Source organism: Aquarana catesbeiana, linkage group LG01, assembly GCF_042186555.1.
Source record: "Aquarana catesbeiana isolate 2022-GZ linkage group LG01, ASM4218655v1, whole genome shotgun sequence".
Classification (NCBI taxonomy): domain Eukaryota; kingdom Metazoa; phylum Chordata; class Amphibia; order Anura; family Ranidae; genus Aquarana; species Aquarana catesbeiana.
The window spans coordinates 952,523,803-952,542,865 of NC_133324.1; positions in this window are offsets into that span (position 1 = coordinate 952,523,803).

The window sequence follows — 19,063 nt, forward strand, 5'->3', positions numbered from 1 at the left end:
CTTCCGTATGTTGCGGCTCAACACGGCCAGCTGCCGAAAAAAAAGGCCAAGCGTGTCCCACAGCCACGTGCTGGTGAGGATGCACCGTCTCCACGACCAGCACTAGACACAGAGCCTGCTTGCTCTCTTTTATTGGCTTGTGACTGTCTGCCTCTCCTTGTTGGCCTTCCAGACATACTAATGGCCTGTAGCTGCACTAAGCTGGGATATATATATATATATATATATATATATATATATATACACTGATACTGCAGCTAGCAAAATCAACTGCCTGCCTGTAGTAGTACACCACCAACCTTCTACAGGTAGCTTTAGGTGAACACTGTGCAGAGCTCGCAAAAAAATAACTTGCAGCTTATTTAGCTGCCTGCGATAGTGATAGGATCAGGAAAACATCACCAACCTTCTACAGGTAGCTTTAGGTGAACACTGTGCAGAGCTCGCAAAAAAATAACTTGTAGGTTTAGCTGAACACTGTGAGGAGGACGCACCACACTAACTTGTAGTTTTAGCTGAACACTGTGAGCAGGACGCACTACACTAACTTGTAGCTTTAGATGAACACTGTGCAGAGGTCTCACTACACTAACTTGTAGTTTTAGCTGAACACTGTGAGCAGGACGCACCACACTAACTTGTAGCTTTAGATGAACACGGTGCAGAGGTCTCACTACACTAACTTGTAGTTTTAGCTGAACACTGTGAGCAGGACGCACTACACTAACTTGTAGCTTTAGATGAACACTGTGCAGAGGTCTCACTACACTAACTTGTAGTTTTAGCTGAACACTGTGAGCAGGACGCACCACACTAACTTGTAGCTTTAGATGAACACGGTGCAGAGGTCTCACTACACTAACTTGTAGTTTTAGCTGAACACTGTGAGCAGGACGCACTACACTAACTTGTAGCTTTAGATGAACACGGTGCAGAGGTCTCACTACACTAACTTGTAGTTTTAGCTGAACACTGTGATTAGGACGCACCGCACTAACTTGTAGCTTTAGATGAACACTGTGCGGAGGTCTCACTACACTAACTTGTAGCTTTAACTGAACACTGTGAGCAGGACGCACTACACTAACTGTAAATAGTCTAGCTGCCTGACTGTGGTACTAATGGGATCAAAAGAACACCAGTAATTTTCTTCAGGTAGCTGTAAATACTGTAACAAGACAAGCCTGCCTGTCAGTAGGAAGATAACAGGAATGGATCTAGCTAAACTGAATACAGTGTATATATATATATATATATATATATATATATATATGCAACACCTGGGATGCATATATATACACAATACACTGTAAGTGCAGCTAACTGACTGATTGTCCTGCCTAATCTAGCTAACTCAAATGAAATGACACTGTCTCTCTCTCTCTCTATCTAAGCACGCCGGAACACACTACACAGGGCCGCCGTGCAGGCGGCCTTATATAGTGTGGGGCGTGTTCTAAACCCCCTGAGCCATAATTGGCCAAAGCCATCCTGGCTTTGGCCAATTACAGCTCTCTCTACCGACGACGCTGTGATTGGCCAAACATGCAGGTCATAGTGCATGCTTGGCCAATCATCAGCCAGCAATGCACTGCGATGCCGCAGTGAATTATGGGCCGTGACGCGCCACACGAATTTGGCGGGACGGCCCATAACGTTCGGAGTTCGACGAACGACCGAACAGCCGATGTTCGAGTCGAACATCATGGGTTCGACTCGAACACGAAGCTCATCCCAACTAGAGATAACAAATTACCATATATACTCAAGTATAAGCCGACCCGGAGTATAAGCCGAGGCACGTAATTTTACCACAAAAAACTGGGAAAACTTATTGACTCGAGTATAAGCCGAGGGTGAGAAATGCGCAGCTACTGTAAGTAGAAAAGAGGGTCAACAATGCCCATTTGCAGCCTCACTGTGCCCATTTGTATGCCTCACTGTGCCCATTTGCAGCCATAGGTCCCCTGAACCTCAAACTCGGTAGTTAAGGGTTCCTAGATGCCCTCTAGCTGCAGCCAAAATTTGGGGTCTCTGGACCCAAAGGGTCCCGAAATCACATTGCTGCAGATGGACACAGTTGACCGAATTTGCGGCCTCGTATCTCGGGGCCACTTGGGGCTAGGAACCCCAAATTTGGTGTGCAAACCCAGTGGAACTAGCACCACAACATATCCAAAGCTGGGGTTCCTAGCCCAAGTGGCCCCAAGATACAGGGCCCCAAATTCGGTTCGAAAAATGTCAAGTACTTTTCTGCAGCAGAGAATTACATTTTCCGAACCGATTTGGGGCCCCGTATCTTGGGGCCACTTCGTGCTAGGAACCCCAGCTTTGGATATGTTGTAGTGCTAGTTCCACTGGGTTTGCACACCAAAATGGGGTTCCTAGCACCAAATGGCCCCAAAGTCAGTTTGGAATATATCATTGTTTGCACCAGAAAAGTGCTTGACTCGAGTATAAGCTGAGGGAGGCACTTTCAGCACAAAAAAATGTTCTGAAAAACTTGGCTTATACTTGAGTATATATGGTAATATACAGTGAGGGGGAAAAAAAAGTATTTCATCCCCTACTGATTTTGTACGTTTGCCCTCTGACAAACAAATGATCAGTCTATCATTTTAATGGTAAAATGGGAGTGCTCCTAATCTCAGCTTGTCACCCGTATAAAAGACACCTGTCCACAGAATCAATCAATCAGATTCCAATCTCTCCACCATGGCCAAAGATCTGTCCAAGGATGTCAAGGACAAGATTGTAGACATACACAAGGCTGGAATGGGCTTCAAGACCATCGCCAAGCAGCTTGGTGAGAGGGTGACAACAGTTGGTGCGATTATTCGCAAATGGAAGAAACACAAAATAACTGTCAATCTCCCTCGGTCTGAGGCTCCATGCAAGATCTCACCATGTGGAGTTTCAGTGATTATGAGAACGGTGAGGAATCAGCCCAGAACTACACCGGAGAATCTTGTCAATGATCTCAAGGCAGCTGGGACCATAGTCACCAAGAAAACAATTGGTAACACACTACACCGTGAAGAACTGAAATCCTGCAGCGTATGCAAAGTCCCCCTCCTCAAGAAAGCACATGTACAGGTCCGTCTGAAGTTTGCTAATGAACATCTGAATGATTCAGAGGAGAACTGAGTAAAAATGTTGTGGTCAGAGAAGACCAAAATCGAGCTCTTTGGCATCAACTCAACTCAACGTGTTCGGAGGAGGAGGAATGCTGCCTATGACCCCAAGAACACCATCCCCACCATCAAACATCAATGTTTATAAACTATGTTACTTTGTATCTCTCTATCTCCTGTCTGATCAATGTTTATAAACAATGTCACTTTGTACCTCTCTATCTCCTGTCTGATCAATGTTTATAAACAATTTTACTCCCGTATATAAACAATGTTGCTTTGTATCTCTCCATAAACATTGAAGCTGACAGTTGCTGTGGAAATCCTGCGGCTGTAGAAGCTACTTCTGTCATAAAATGGATGTCTGACACACAGTGCTTACAATCATTGTACAAACCTAGATACTGGAATACACAGTAACATTGTTTATAAACCTTGATCAAATGGGAGATAGAGAGATACAAAATAACATTGTTTATAAACATTGATCAGAGGGGAGTTGGAGAGATACAAAGTAACATTGTTTATAAACATTGATCAGATGGGAGATAGAGAGATACAAAATAAAATTGTTTATAAACATTGATCAGAGGGAAGTTGGAGAGATACAAAGTAACATTGTTTATCTCCTGTCTGATCAATGTTTATAAACAATGTCACTTTGTATCCCTCTATCTGTGGTCTGATCAATGTTTATAGAGAGATACAAAGTAACATTGCTTATAAACATTGATCAGACAGGAGATAGAGAGATACAAAGTAACATTGTTTATAAACATTGATCAGACAGGAGATAGAGAGATACAAAGTAACATTGTTTATAAACATTGCTCAGACAGGAGATAGAGAGATACAAAGTAACATTGTTTATAAACATTGATCAGAGTGGAGATGGAGAGATACAAAGTGACATTGTTTATAAACATTGATCAGAGGGGAGATGGAGAGATACAAAGTAACACTGTTTATCTCCTGTCTGATCAATGTTTATAAACAATGTCACTTTGTATCTCTCTATAAACATTGATCAGACAGCAGATAGAGGGATACAAAGTGACATTGTTTATAAACATTGATCAGACAGGAGATAAACAGTGTTACTTTGTATCTCTCCATCTCCACTCTGATCAATGTTTATAAACAATGTTACTTTGTATCTCTCTATCTCCTGTCTGATCAATGTTTATGGAGAGATACAAAGCATCGTTGTTTATATACGGGAGATGGAGAGATACAAAGTGACATTGTTTATAAACATTGATCAGACAGGAGATAGAGAGAGACAGAGTAACATTGTTTATAAATATTGATCAGACTGGAGATATTCTAAAGGAATCCAGTTGTATTCGTGGTGCAAGTTCTTGCATGCGCTGTCCCTAGACGTCAAAATGTAAGCTGACAGTTGCTGTGGAAATCCTGCGGCTGTAGAAGCAACTTCTGTGATAAAATGGATGTCTGACACACAGTGCTTACAATCATTGTACAAATCTAGATACTGGAATACACAGTAACATTGTTTATAAACATTGATCAGACGGAAGATAGAGAGATACAAAGTAACATTGTTTATAAACATTGATTAGATGGGAGATAGAGAGATACAAAGTAACATTGTTTGTAAACATTGATCAGGCAGGAGATAGAGATACAAAATAACATTGTTTATAAACATTGATCAGACGGGAGATAGAGAGATACAAAGTAACATTGTTTATAAACATTGATTAGATGGGAGATAGAGAGATACAAAGTAACATTGTTTGTAAACATTGATCAGGCAGGAGATAGAGATACAAAATAACATTGTTTATAAACATTGATCAGACGGGAGATAGAGAGATAGAAAGTAACATTGTATTTCCACAGCAACTGTCAGCTTACATTTTGACGTCTAGGGACAGCGCATGCAAGAACTTGCACCACGAACACAACTGGATTCCTTTAGAATATTTACTTGGCTTAATTAGGCAAAGCTGCAATGACTTGAATCATCCAATCATCTCCAAGCTTCTTTTGTTTTCATTCTCCGTTTCACATGGCAGTGTTCGTTTTTTTTTTTCCATCCCCGGACACCGTCATGTGTTCAGCTTCCCCCGTCTGGAATTGTGTAGAAAACATGAATGAGAGCATGCAAAAAGAAAGTGATAAATGATTTCCTTATCTGCACGCTAACCTTACATGTATGTAATCAGACACAGTCATCACAACACTTTTATAAATAATAAAGGGCACAAACTGAACACAGTAGTTTAACCGTTTGCCGACCAGCCCCCGCAGTTTTACAGAATGTCACGGGCAGGCGAATCGCCGTCATGTTACGTCGCTCCTAAGGGCAGCCACTAGGGGCGCCAGCAGCACGCCCCCGGAGCTGATGCGAGTGATCAAGACTGCCGGGCTCCTGCGATCGCTCGTAACGCAGCGAGAACCGGGATCTCTGTGTCTATAAACACAGAGATCCCGGTTCTCTGAGGGGAGAAGTGACAGATCGTGTGTTCATACAAAGTATATACAAAGTATGAACAGCGATCTGTCATCTCTTCTAGTCAGTCCCCTCCCCCCTTCAGTTAGAACACACACTAGGGAACACCGTTAACCCCTTGATCGCCCCCTAGTGTTAACCCCTTCCCTGCCAGTGACATTTTTTACAGTAATCAGTGCATTTTTATAGCACCGATCGCTGTATAAATGACAATGGTCCCAAAAATGTGTCAAAATTGTCCGATGTGTCCGCCACAATGCCACAGTCATGATAAAAATCGCTGATCGCCGCCATTACTAGTAAAAAAAAAAATTATCAATAAAAATGCCATAAAACTATTCCCTATTTTGTAGACGCTATAACTTTTGTGCAAACCAATCAATATACAATATATGTTGTAAAGCGCTGAGCAAACTGTTGTCGCTACATAAATCCTGTCGATTAATAATAATAATAATAATAAAAATATACCCTTACTGTGATTTGTATTACCAAAAATATGTAGAAGAATACATATCGGCCTAAACTGAGGAAAAAGTTTGCTTTTTTTAAACAAAAAAAAATGCGGATATTTATTATAGCAAAAAGTACAAAATATTGTGTTTGTCAAAATTGTTGCTCTTACAAAAATACAAAAAATAAAAAAATAAAAAATTAATAACCGCAGAGGTGATCAAATACCACCAAAAGAAAGCTCTATTGTGGGGGAAAAAAAAACGTCAATTTTGTTTGGGTGTAACGTCGCACGACCGTGCAATTGTCAGTTAAAGCGACGCAGTTTGCCGAATCGCAAAAAATGCTCTGTGAGAGACAGCTGACTGTCTGATAGCCGGCAGGGAGAGTGACTGAAGGGAAAACTTTATTTAAAGTGTTACTAAACCCAGGACCCTGCATTCACTATATCTGGTCTCCCACAATACACAGGACATGGAAATGCAATTATTTTAGTAACTATCAACTGCTAAATACCTTTTCTCATCAGCAGTATATAGCAGTCTTGTGACTTCTATCAGTGTCTGGTTAAAGCTTGTAGGAGGCATTTTCATTTCCACACAGTTGTCCTATGAGACTGCAGGACCCCTGACCCTCTGTGTGGACAGTGCTGATTGGCCCTATGCTGAATTGCTGATCACATGCACTCTCCCAAAACAAACAAAAAAATCCCTCTCCAGCAATACACACCAAACGGAGCATGTGCAGCCTGACTCCATAGACTCTGTTTTATCAGGACATTATCGGGAGACAGCAGAAGAAGGGGAGGATCACAGAAGACCGGGTCAAACAGCCTTTTTACACAATGCAGAGGACTGACCACTTGGGCTCCACAGTGAGTATAACAAGCATGCTTTACTACATATGCAGACTGATTTTACTGTTGTGGGTTTAGTAACACTATAAAATTACATTCTAACAATATTGTCCCGAGTGCATGTTTTTTTGTATTTTTTTTGCACACTCAGATAAAAAGAACAAGTGGGATTTTTAAGGGAGATAGTACGTCTATTGATAGTAGGTCAGTACCACATAGGTTAGTAAAAAAAATAAATTTTTATTGAAAGATAGTTAAAATAATTTGTATATGCATAAAGGACATAACTTATAAGAACATCAACATGACCATCCAGTGTTATATTCAGAATTCATTCGAGATTGTCAGCCAACATGTTTCGCAAATAATTATTTTCGCTTCATCAGGGCATAACCTGACATCACTAATTCATTATAACTACTAGTACAGGTCTAAAGAGCGGAGCAACCACCACCATTGCCAGACGTCATCTAGTGTACCAACTGGAGCATAGTACCCATGGGTGCCAGATCCCAACAGGATAATGCCAACAGGAGGACTGGACTGCACAGTTAAGGGGCAAGAATCTCTGAAGGAAGAATGTCGGCAATGCAGCTCCTAACCAGGAGAGCCAGTTCCTACTAGTGACGATGGGTAGTCCTCCTGTTGGCATTATCCTGTTGGGATCTGGCACCCATGGGTACTATGCTCCAGTTGGTACACTAGATGATGTCTGGCAATGGTGGTGGTTGCTCTGCTCTTTAGACCAGTTCTAGTAGTTATAATGAATTAGTGATGTTGTGTTATGTCCTGATGAAGCGAAAATAATTCTTTGCGAAACATGTTGGCTGACAATCACGAATGAATTCCGAATATACTACTGGATGGTCATGTTGATGTTCTTATAAGTTATGTCCTTTATGCATATACAAATTATTTTAACTATCTTTCATTAAAAAAATTATATTTTTTACTAACCTATGTGGTACTGACCTACTATCAATAGACGTACTATCTCCCTTAAAAATCCCACTTATTCTTGAAAGAGGGCCATCTTTCTTTTTATCTGTGTGTCTCATATCTAGGGATTGGGAGATCCGTCTCCGTTATTTCCTGTCTATAGTCCAACCACTTATTTTTCTAAACAATATATTTTTTTGCACACTATTATTTTTATTTTATTTTTAATTTTTTTATTATTTATTCAAAATTTTTATTGTTTGTTTATTCCTTCTTTTTATTATTATTTTTTTTAATATTACTAATTAACTTTAATTGTTTTCTATTCAAAAAATAATTTTATTGTCATTATAAAATGGACAAATAAGTCTGGCCATATTAAAATAGCATTTTTGTTTGTTTCCTGTTTTTTTTTAGACTAAACAGAAAATAAATACATTTTTGAGAACTAGATTTTTTTTTTTTGGGGGGGGGGGGGGTTATTTGTTTTTTATGTAGTCTTTTTCAGTGTTTTTTTTATATTTTGTTAATATGGTCATTCTTTGTGTTGGATTCCATTTTTTATTTATTATTTATTTATTATTTTTATTTACATTCTAACAATATTGTCCCGAGTGCATTTTTTTTTTGTATTTTTTTTTTGCACGCTATTATTTTACTTTTTATTGTTTGTATATCCCTTTTTTTATTATTATTTTTTTAAATATTACTAATTAACTTTAATTGTTTTCTATTCGAAAAATTATTTTATCGTGGTTATAAAATGGACAAATGAGTCTGGCCATATTAAAATAGCATTTTTGTTTGTTTCCCGTTTTTTTTTTTTTTAGAGTAAAAAGAAAATAAATACATTTTTGGGAGCTAGATTTTTCTTTCTTTTTTTTGGGGGGGGGGGGGGTATTTGTTTTCTATGTATTCTTTTTTTTTTAATTTTTTTTTTTTTTTTTTTTGTGAATATAAACATTGGATTCCATTTTTTATTTAAGGCTAGATTCACATCACTTGCATATAGTGCATTTTAAAAGTAAAAATAAATCAGCACGAGATGGTAAATAATAAGGGCAGCAGCTGAACACCAGGGTCAAATTTCAAATCCCTCAATAAACACAACAAAATAGAAAGTGCAGCGCTAGTAAATAAATGGGATGAGAGGACTATAAGCACAATACATTCCACCACAGTGTGTGTGTAAACAGTCCAAATATTCGGTCCACAATGATCTTCAAAATGTGGAAAAATGCATGCTTTATGAAAGCGGTGATTTCAGGAGCCCACCACCACGGTACCAATTGGCCTCTCACCTGATGTAATGGACCCTTAGATTATAGAGGGTCACAAACGCCTTTGTCATAAACCAATGGATATGCAGCACATCAATCAGGGACCAGGTATAGGAACTCCAATACGACCATCTGATGTAATGGACCCTTAGATTATGAAGGGTCACAAACGCCTTAATCATAAACCAATGGATATGCAGCACATCAATCAAGGACCAGGTACAGGAACTCCAATACTCCGATTCGACCATATAAGATATAAATGGCAAAAGTATAGTGCTCTCCGTTTGATAAAAAGCTTTATTTTAAGAAGTAAAATCGAAACACTCACATGTATAGTGCTTGATACAAGCAAAACGAAAGATCCACCGATCCTTCACACAGTTTGGCACAGTTTAGCAGATGCGCAGTGGCCGCGGGTGACGTCACGACGTTCCTCGTTCTGGACGCGTTGCGTCCCAGTGGGCGGGACTTCATCAGCAGATGATGAAGCTGATGAAGTCCCCGCCCACTGGGACGCAACGCGTCCAGAACGAGGAACGTCGTGACGTCACCCGCGGCCACTGCGCATCTGCTAAACTGTGCCAAACTGTGTGAAGGATCGGTGGATCTTTCGTTTTGCTTGTATCAAGCACTATACATGTGAGTGTTTCGATTTTACTTCTTAAAATAAAGCTTTTTATCAAACGGAGAGCACTATACTTTTGCCATTTATATCTTATATGGTCGAATCGGAGTATTGGAGTTCCTGTACCTGGTCCTTGATTGATGTGCTGCATATCCATTGGTTTATGATTAAGGCGTTTGTGACCCTTCATAATCTAAGGGTCCATTACATCAGATGGTCGTATTGGAGTTCCTATACCTGGTCCCTGATTGATGTGCTGCATATCCATTGGTTTATGACAAAGGCGTTTGTGACCCTCTATAATCTAAGGGTCCATTACATCAGGTGAGAGGCCAATTGGTACCGTGGTGGTGGGCTCCTGAAATCACCGCTTTCATAAAGCATGCATTTTTCCACATTTTGAAGATCATTGTGGACCGAATATTTGGACTGTTTACACACACACTGTGGTGGAATGTATTGTGCTTATAGTCCTCTCATCCCATTTATTTACTAGCGCTGCACTTTCTGTTTTGTTGTGTTTATATAGTGCATTTTGACACACATTATTATTATTATTGAAGCACTAACCCCCGAAGGAGCTGCTGAATAGATTTGGGCTTACCGTTACCATCTTCACAGTGTTCATCATAGGGGTCCCATAGTAGATATTCAATTGAAGACACTAATTGAAGACACTGGCTCCAACACTTAGTCCTTTTTCCAAGGTTTATTGAAGAAACAAAATATGCAATAGCAGGGTAGAGGGTGATAGGGATTCAAGTACCTTGAATTTTGCGCTTAGAGGTAATTCCTATATCCAGCGAGCAGCAGCTCCACAACTGGATTTAGCAACCACCGGATAGGTCTCTCTCACCAACCTAGCAGCCGATGCGATGCTCGGATACGGTCTCTGCCACAGACCTGACAATCTTGAATAAACTGATTGCTGTGCTTGATCCCAGATGCGTCTCTCCGACTGAGTTCCCAGGCTCTTCTCAAGACACCAGCCTTATGCTTGGTCCTCTCCTGAAGAGTCCTCCCCTGGTCGCTACAGTCCCTTGCTTCTTCCCGCAGTCCAGACAGCAAAGAGACCATCCTATGGACCAATAGGCCACTAAAACTTTGGGCCTTCTTCTAGTAGCTGGGCCTTGGGTCCACCGACCCCAAGGCAGAATTTTAGGCAGCAGCAATTCCCCCAGGCCAGGAGGGCCATGAGGTCAGGAAGCGGGAACAACCCCTAAAAAATGGTGTTTGCTCCTTAAATACCCCTACCCAGAATGCACGGCGGATGAACCACTCTCACCGAACTGTCTCTGGGCAAAGAGTATTCAATATGTCCAACCAGACTGTATTTACAACATCCACTAATGGTAACAGCACCACCCATGGTCGGATGGAGATTTCCACAGTCCAGCCAAACTGGTACAGAAACCAGTAACTTTAGGTAATAATAAGCTGAGCCGAACTGTAGCTTCAACTAACTTAAATTTGAAAAGAATAGCGTCTGCTCTTCAGGAGCAGGGCGCTATATTATTATTATTTATAATTATTATTCAGGATTTATATAGCGCCAACAGTTTGCGCTTTACAATGTAGAGTGGGGAAAGTACAGTTACAAATAGAGTTCAAAACAGAAGGAATAGGAAAACCCTACTATTGAGCTTACAATCTACATTAGACACACTTGAGTTAATATGCATTTTTCTAGTGGATTGCATTGATGTGCATTTTTATTTTCACATTAGGAACTAAAATACTTTATTCTTTGAACACGTAGCGACATCCCTATAGCAGTTTTACTGCTACAGGGCGGCAGCTGTGCACTGGATCCCGTATATATACGTGATTCCGGACTACTTCTGCCTGTAGGGGGCGTGTGCAGCAGGCCGCTTCCACTGTGAAAATTCACTGGTGTGAATGAGGGTGGCCTGAGGGCCCGACGTCCTCTAGTGGGCCCTGTGCTCACTCACCGACACCATGGAACTCGATTGGCATTTGCCATTGAACACCAGAATTGGCAGGTCTGACACTAGCGCCCTGTGCTTTTCACAGATGAGAGCAGGTTCACCCTGAGCCCATGTGACAGACGTGAAAGGGTCTGGAGAAGACGTGGAGAACATTATGCTGCCTGTAAAATCGTTCAGCATGACCGGTTTGGTTGGTGGGTCAGTGATGGTCTGGGGAGGCATATCCATGGAGGGACTCACGTACCTCTACAGGGTAGACAATGGCACCCTGACTGCCATTAGGTATCGGGATGAAATCCTTGGACCCATTGTCAGACCCTACGCTGGTGCAGTTGGTCCTGGGTTCCTCCTGGTGCCCGTCAATGCCAGCCTCATGTGGTGGGAATATGCAGCCAGTTCCTGGAGGATGAAGGAATTGATACCATTGAATGGCCCCCCACACTTGCCTGACCTAAATCCAATAGAACACCTCTGGGACAGGCATGTACTGGCCATTGGGACTACTGGAAGTTTCCAGGTGGGCCGATGGCTCAGTGGGCCGGTTTCAGTGACAGCGGACTCCCAAACCCTATCCACCAATAAGCTAATCTCCAGCTGTTTAGAAAAAAAATGTCTCCGGGTCTCGTCTGTGTTCAGTGGGGGCCGGGGGGACAAAAAGTGGACTTCTTCATCACTTTCGGCTTTGGGTGGATTAATCCGCAGCAGCACACTACACAGTTGAAGGCCGGCCTGTGCTATACACTGGAGCCGGCCGGGAGTGCTGCTGCGGATTAATCCGCCTGAAGCTGAAAGTGATGAAATAGTCCACTTTCTGTCCCCCAGCCCCCACTAAACCCGGGGGAGACCAGGAGAAGTTTTTTTTTCTAAACAGCTACCCAGCGGGAGTCGCGAGATTAGCTGTTTGGTGGACAGGATTTGGAAGTCCCTGCCCTCTCACCTCGCCCCCCCAAAATTTCCTCCAGCCCTAGTTACCCAGCTCTGTGGTGCACTGCCCAGGAGGAAGGGAGAGGACCAGATGTACCAGCAGTGCACAGCTGGTCTGAGGCTCCCAGCTCCAGAGGAACCACCTGCAGTGCAAGCACTGCACCCGGGACCTAGGTAGAAGAAGCCGTGCAGACCAGGTACTGGGGGAGACTAACATTGATGGGCACATATGAGGCTGTGCTGATGGGCACTGATCAGGCTGCATTAATGGGCACTGGTGTGGCTGCATTATTAGGCACTGGTGTGGTTGCATTATTAGGCACTGATGTGGCTGCGCTGATGGGCACTGATGTGGCTGCGCTGATGGGCCATGATCAGGCTATATTAACTGGCACTGGTGAGGCTGCATTAATGGGCCCTGGTGTGGCTGCATTAATGGGCACTGGTGTGGTTGCATTAATGGGCACTGATCAGGCTGCATTAATGGGCACTGGTGTGGCAGCGCTGATGGGCACTGGTGAGGTTGCATTAATGGGCACTGGTGAGGTTGCATTAATGGGCACTGGTGTAGCTGCATTAATGGGCACTGGTGTGGCTGCATTAATTGGTACTGGTGTAGCCGTGCTGATGGGCACTGGTGTGACTGCATTAATGGGCACTAGTGTCATTGCGCTGATGGGCACTGATCAGGCTGCATTAATGGGCACTGGTGTGGCTGTGATGATGGGCACTGGTGTGGCTGCATTAATGGGCACTGGTGTGACTGCATTAATGGGCACTGCTGAGGCTGCATTAATGGGTACTTGTGTAGCTGTGCTGATGGGCACTGGTGTGGCTGCATTAATGGGCATTAGTGTGGTTGCGCTGATGGGCACTGATCAGGCTGCATTAATGGGCACCGGGGTGGCTGTGCTGATGGGCACTGGTGTGGCTGCATTAATGGGTACTGGTGTAGCCGTGCTGATAGGCACTGGTGTGGCTGCATTAATGGGCACTAGTGTCGTTGCGCTGATGGGCACTGATCAGGCTGCATTAATGGGCACTGGTGTGGCTGTGATGATGGGCACTGGTGTGGCTGCATTAATGGGCACTGGTGTGGCTGCATTAATGGGCACTGCTGAGGCTGCATTAATGGGTACTTGTGTAGCTGTGCTGATGGGCACTGGTGTGGCTGCATTAATGGGCATTAGTGTGGTTGCGCTGATGGGCACTGATCAGGCTGCATTAATGGGCACTGGTGTGGCTGCATTAATTGGTACTGGTGTAGCCGTGCTGATGGGCACTGGTGTGGCTGCATTAATGGGCACTAGTGTCATTGCGCTGATGGGCACTGATCAGGCTGCATTAATGGGCACTGGTGTGGCTGTGATGATGGGCACTGGTGTGGCTGCATTAATGGGCACTGGTGTGGCTGCATTAATGGGCACTGCTGAGGCTGCATTAATGGGTACTTGTGTAGCTGTGCTGATGGGCACTGGTGTGGCTGCATTAATGGGCATTAGTGTGGTTGCGCTGATGGGCACTGATCAGGCTGCATTAATGGGCACCGGGGTGGCTGTGCTGATGGGCACTGGTGTGGCTGCATTAATGGGTACTGGTGTAGCCGTGCTGATGGGCACTGGTGTGGCTGCATTAATGGGCACTAGTGTCGTTGCGCTGATGGCCACTGATCAGGCTGCATTAATGGGCACTGGTGTGGCTGTGATGATGGGCACTGGTGTGGCTGCATTAATGGGCACTGGTGTGGCTGCATTAATGGGCACTGCTGAGGCTGCATTAATGGGTACTTGTGTAGCTGTGCTGATGGGCACTGGTGTGGCTGCATTAATGGGCACTGGTGTGGCTGCATTAATGGGCACTAGTGTGGTTGCGCTGATGGGCACTAATCAGGCTGCATTAATGGGCACTGGGGTGGCTGTGCTGATGGGCACTGGTGTGGCTGCATTAATGGGCACTGGTGTGGTTGCGCTGATGGGCACTGATCAGGCTGCATTAATGGGCACTGATGTGGCTGCGCTGATGGGCACTGATCAGGCTGCATTAATGGGCACTGATGTGGCTGCGCTGATGGGCACAGATCAGGCTGCATTAATGGCCACTGCTGTGGCTGTGCTGATGGCACTGATCAGGCTGCCTTAATGGGCACTGGTATGGCTGCATTAATGGGCACTGGTGTGGCTGCATTAATGGGCACTGATCAGGCTGCATTAATGGGCACTGGTGAGGCTGCATTAATGGATGCTGGTGTGGCTGCATTAATGGGCACTGGGGTGGCTGCATTAATGGGCACTGGTGAGGCTGTATTAATGGGTACCGGTGTAGCTATGCTGATGGGCACTGGTGTGCCTGCATTAATGGGCACTGGTGTGGCTGCATTAATGGGCACTAGTGTGGCTGCGCTGATGGGCACTGATCATGCTGCAATAACGGGCACTGGTGTGGCTGCATTAATGAGTACTGATCAGGCTGCATTAATGGGCACTGATGTGGCATCTTATTGGATGTGTTTTATATCAGAAAGTCAAAAATATTATTTTTTTTTCAAAATTGTCGCTCTTTTTTTGTTTATAGCGCAAAAAATAAAAACCGCAGAGGTGATCAAATACCACCAAAAGAAAGCTCTATTTGTGGGAAAAAAGTACGTGAATTTTATTTGGGCACAGCATCGCACGAAGCGACCTTTTGCCTTTCATTTTGACTACAATGTACAATTTTGCCAAATGAGAAAATTTGCCCAAATCTCCCAATTTTGGCTCACATTTCAAAGGAATAAAAATCCCCAAAGCCAAGTCAAGTGGAGGGTATACAAGTGAACAAGCTCAAGTGGTTAAATTACAGCTAACCATGCAAGTGTGAACAGGCCCCCCGAATAGTCCCTACAGTTCTGCAATTTGTTATGTCAGGCAGAATTAAAAATGTTTCTATATCATTGTTATGGTGTCACTCATTCTGTCTGCTACTTAGAAGATTTACAGTACATATCAGATGATCAGGTTGTAAAAGAGAATTATGATTCAGTAATGCGTATCTTCCAGAGGCTCAGGAATTTCGTTAGCGATTATAATCAGAGATTTGCTGCAGGGAGATGAGTAAGTGAGAAAGGAATTCAATCTATGAATTAACACAATTTAAACAGACCTGGGATATTTATGTACCCGGACAAATAAATTGTGGAGGGGGCCACACTCAATGGAGCACTTTATCTTTTCTGTCTGTCCAAAAAAAACATTCCATCAGGCATGAAATCTAATGATATGCCCAGTTTAAAAATTGTTTAAATTTTTTTTATTAAGATTTTATGTATATATAAGATTTTATGGATGCCTGATTTTATGGATGTCGTGGTGATGTCCTTTTGAAGATTTCAAAATAAATACGGTTTGTGCAGCAATCCCTTGTTTGAATTTATATATATATATATATATATATATATATATATATATATATATATAAATTAAGTTTTTTTTTTTACGATTTTTTGATTTTTTGATTTCTAAAGTTGTTGCAATCAGATTGCAAGTGACATATATTTTTTATAATAGATTCTGGTGTATAAGCTAAAATCGGAAATTTGAAAATGCACTCAGTTGAAGATCGTTTGAATTTTTCTTTGATTTATTTTTCCTTTGATTTATTTATTTTTTTTGTTGGAATCAGATTGCACGTGACATATACATTTTTTTAATAATAGTTTTTGGTGTATAAGCTGAAATCTCTCAGTTTAAAATTATTACATTTCTGTTTGATTTACTTTTCCCAAGATTGCTGTAAGCAGATTGCAAGTAACATTATTCTTTTTTTTTTTTTTTTTTGCTGTAATTATATACTGTATCTTGTCAGAATGTTTATACTGAAATATAAAAATAATATTATATTTATGGAATTGATGCAAACATCTGTTTTTAGGGAGATTTTCACATTTTTCCACAAATACAACCAAGTAATTCAAGTTCGTTTATCTGTGCTATTTTGAAGACAAGTCATCACAACGATATGCTCAAAATATATATTTATTAACTAAAAATTCTGTGTAAAATAATATCAGGTACAGTGGGGCAAAAAAGTATTTAGTCAGCCACCAATTGTGCAAGTTCTCCCACTTAAAAAGATGAGAGGCCTGTAATTGTCATCATAGGTATACCTCAACTATGAGAGACAAAATGTGGAGACAAATCCAGACAATCACATTGTCTCATTTTTGAAAGAATTTATTTGCAAATTATGGTGGAAAATAAGTATTTGGTCAATATCAAAAGTTCATCTCAATACTTTGTTATATATCCTTTGTTGGCAATGACAGAGGTCAAACGTTTTCTGTAAGTCTTCACAAGGTTGTCACACACTGTTGCAGGTATGTTGGCCCATTCCTCCATGCAGATCTCCTCTAGAGCAGTGATGTTTTGGGGCTGTCGCTAAGCAACACGGACATTCAACTCCCTCCAAAGGTTTTCTATGGGGTTGAGATCTGGAGACTGACTAGGCCACTCCAGGACCTTGAAATGCTTCTTACGAAGCCACTCCTTCGTTGCCCGGGCGGTGTGTTTGGGATCATTGTCATGCTAAAAGACCCAGCCACGTTTCATCTTCAATGCCATTGCTGATGGGAGGAGGTTTTCACTCAAAATCTCACGATACATGGCCCCATTCATTCTTTCATGTACATGGATCAGTTGTCCTGTTCCCTTTGCAGAGAAACAGCCCCAAAGCATGATGTTGACACCCCCATGCTTCACAGTAGGTATGGTGTTCTTTGGTTGCAACTCAGCATTCTCTCTCCTCCAAACACGACAAGTTGTGTTTCTGCCAAACAGTTCTACTTTGGTTTCATCTGACCATATGACATTCTCCCAATCCTCTTCTGTATCATCCAAATGCTCTCTAGCAAACCTTAGATGGGCCCGGACATGTACTGGCTTAAGCAGGGGGACACGTCTGGCATTGCAGGATCTGAGTCCCTGGCGGTGTAGTGTGTTACTGATGGTAGCCTTTGTAACGTTGGTCCCAGCTCTCTGCAGGTCATTCACTAGGTCCCTCTGTGTGGTTCTGGGATTTTTGCTCACCGTTCTTGTGATCATTTTGATCCCACGGGGTGAGATCTTGCGTGGAGCCCCAGATCGAGGGAGATTATCTGTGGTCTTGTATGTCTTCCATTTTCTAATTATTGCTCCCACAGTTGATTTCTTCACACCAAGCTGCTTGCCCATTTCAGATTCAGTCTTCCCAGCCTGGTGTAGGTCTACAATTTTGTTTCTGGTGTCCTTCGACAGCTCTTTGGTCTTCACCATAGTGGAGTTTGGAGTGTGACTGTTTGAGGTTGTGGACAGGTGTCTTTTATACTGATAACAAGTTCAAACATGTGCCATTAATACAGGTAATGAGTGGAGAACAGAGGAACCTCTTAAAGAAGAAGATACAGGTCTGTGAGAGCCAGAAATCTTGCTTGTTTGTAGGAGACCAAATACTTATTTTCCACCATAATTTGCAAATAAATTCTTTCAAAAATCAGACAATTTGATTGTCTGGATTTGTTTCCACATTTTGTCTCTCATAGTTGAGGTATACCTATGATGACAATTACAGGCCTCTCTCATCTTTTTAAGTGGGAGAACTTGCACAATTGGTGGCTGAGTAAATAATTTTTTGCCCCACTGTATATTTGGTGATAATACAAAAATATATACTTTTAAATATCAAAGATGTATGATGATACAGGTGATAATCACATTTCTACACAAGCTCTTATTACAAAATACCATATTTCAATACTTGAATGATAACTTGGTAAATTGAGACTTGGTAACTTAGTAATAAGCTTTCCATAGCTCTACAGACTTATATCAACAACTAGGTGTTGACTTTAGCACTGTGATTCCGTCTCAAAACAAACAGACCTTCTAACTTACACTTTAAAACGCACAGACAAAATGTTATACCGTGCACATAGCTTGATAATTTTCATCAAGACTCATTTTTAAATTTAGAATGAATCTGTTTTTAAACACATATCATGACAAAACCATTGTGCAGACTTTGATCGTAGCTTTGTAGAGACAGACAAAATGTGTATGTCTCTTAATATTTGGAATATAATTATATCATGCTGCAGGTAGAAATAACACAACTCCAAAATGCTAGGCTGACCATTAAAACGTCCCCTGAGGAAGTCACGCGACGTGACGTAACGTGTAGGGCGAGGCCGGAGTATACCGCGGACCAGAAGTGACGTGAGAGGTGGCATGAACGCCGAATGTTAGTCTTTCTTTGGCGCAATTTTTGCTTCATTCGTGTAAGCAGGCACTTTTTAGTTTGATAAACTCATTTTTAATGGTAATACACTATTGGTTCCTATGACAACGTCCAATAGGACGAAACGTACGTCGGAAGGCAGACGCGCTGACGTCATCGTTTCCATCCCACAGTG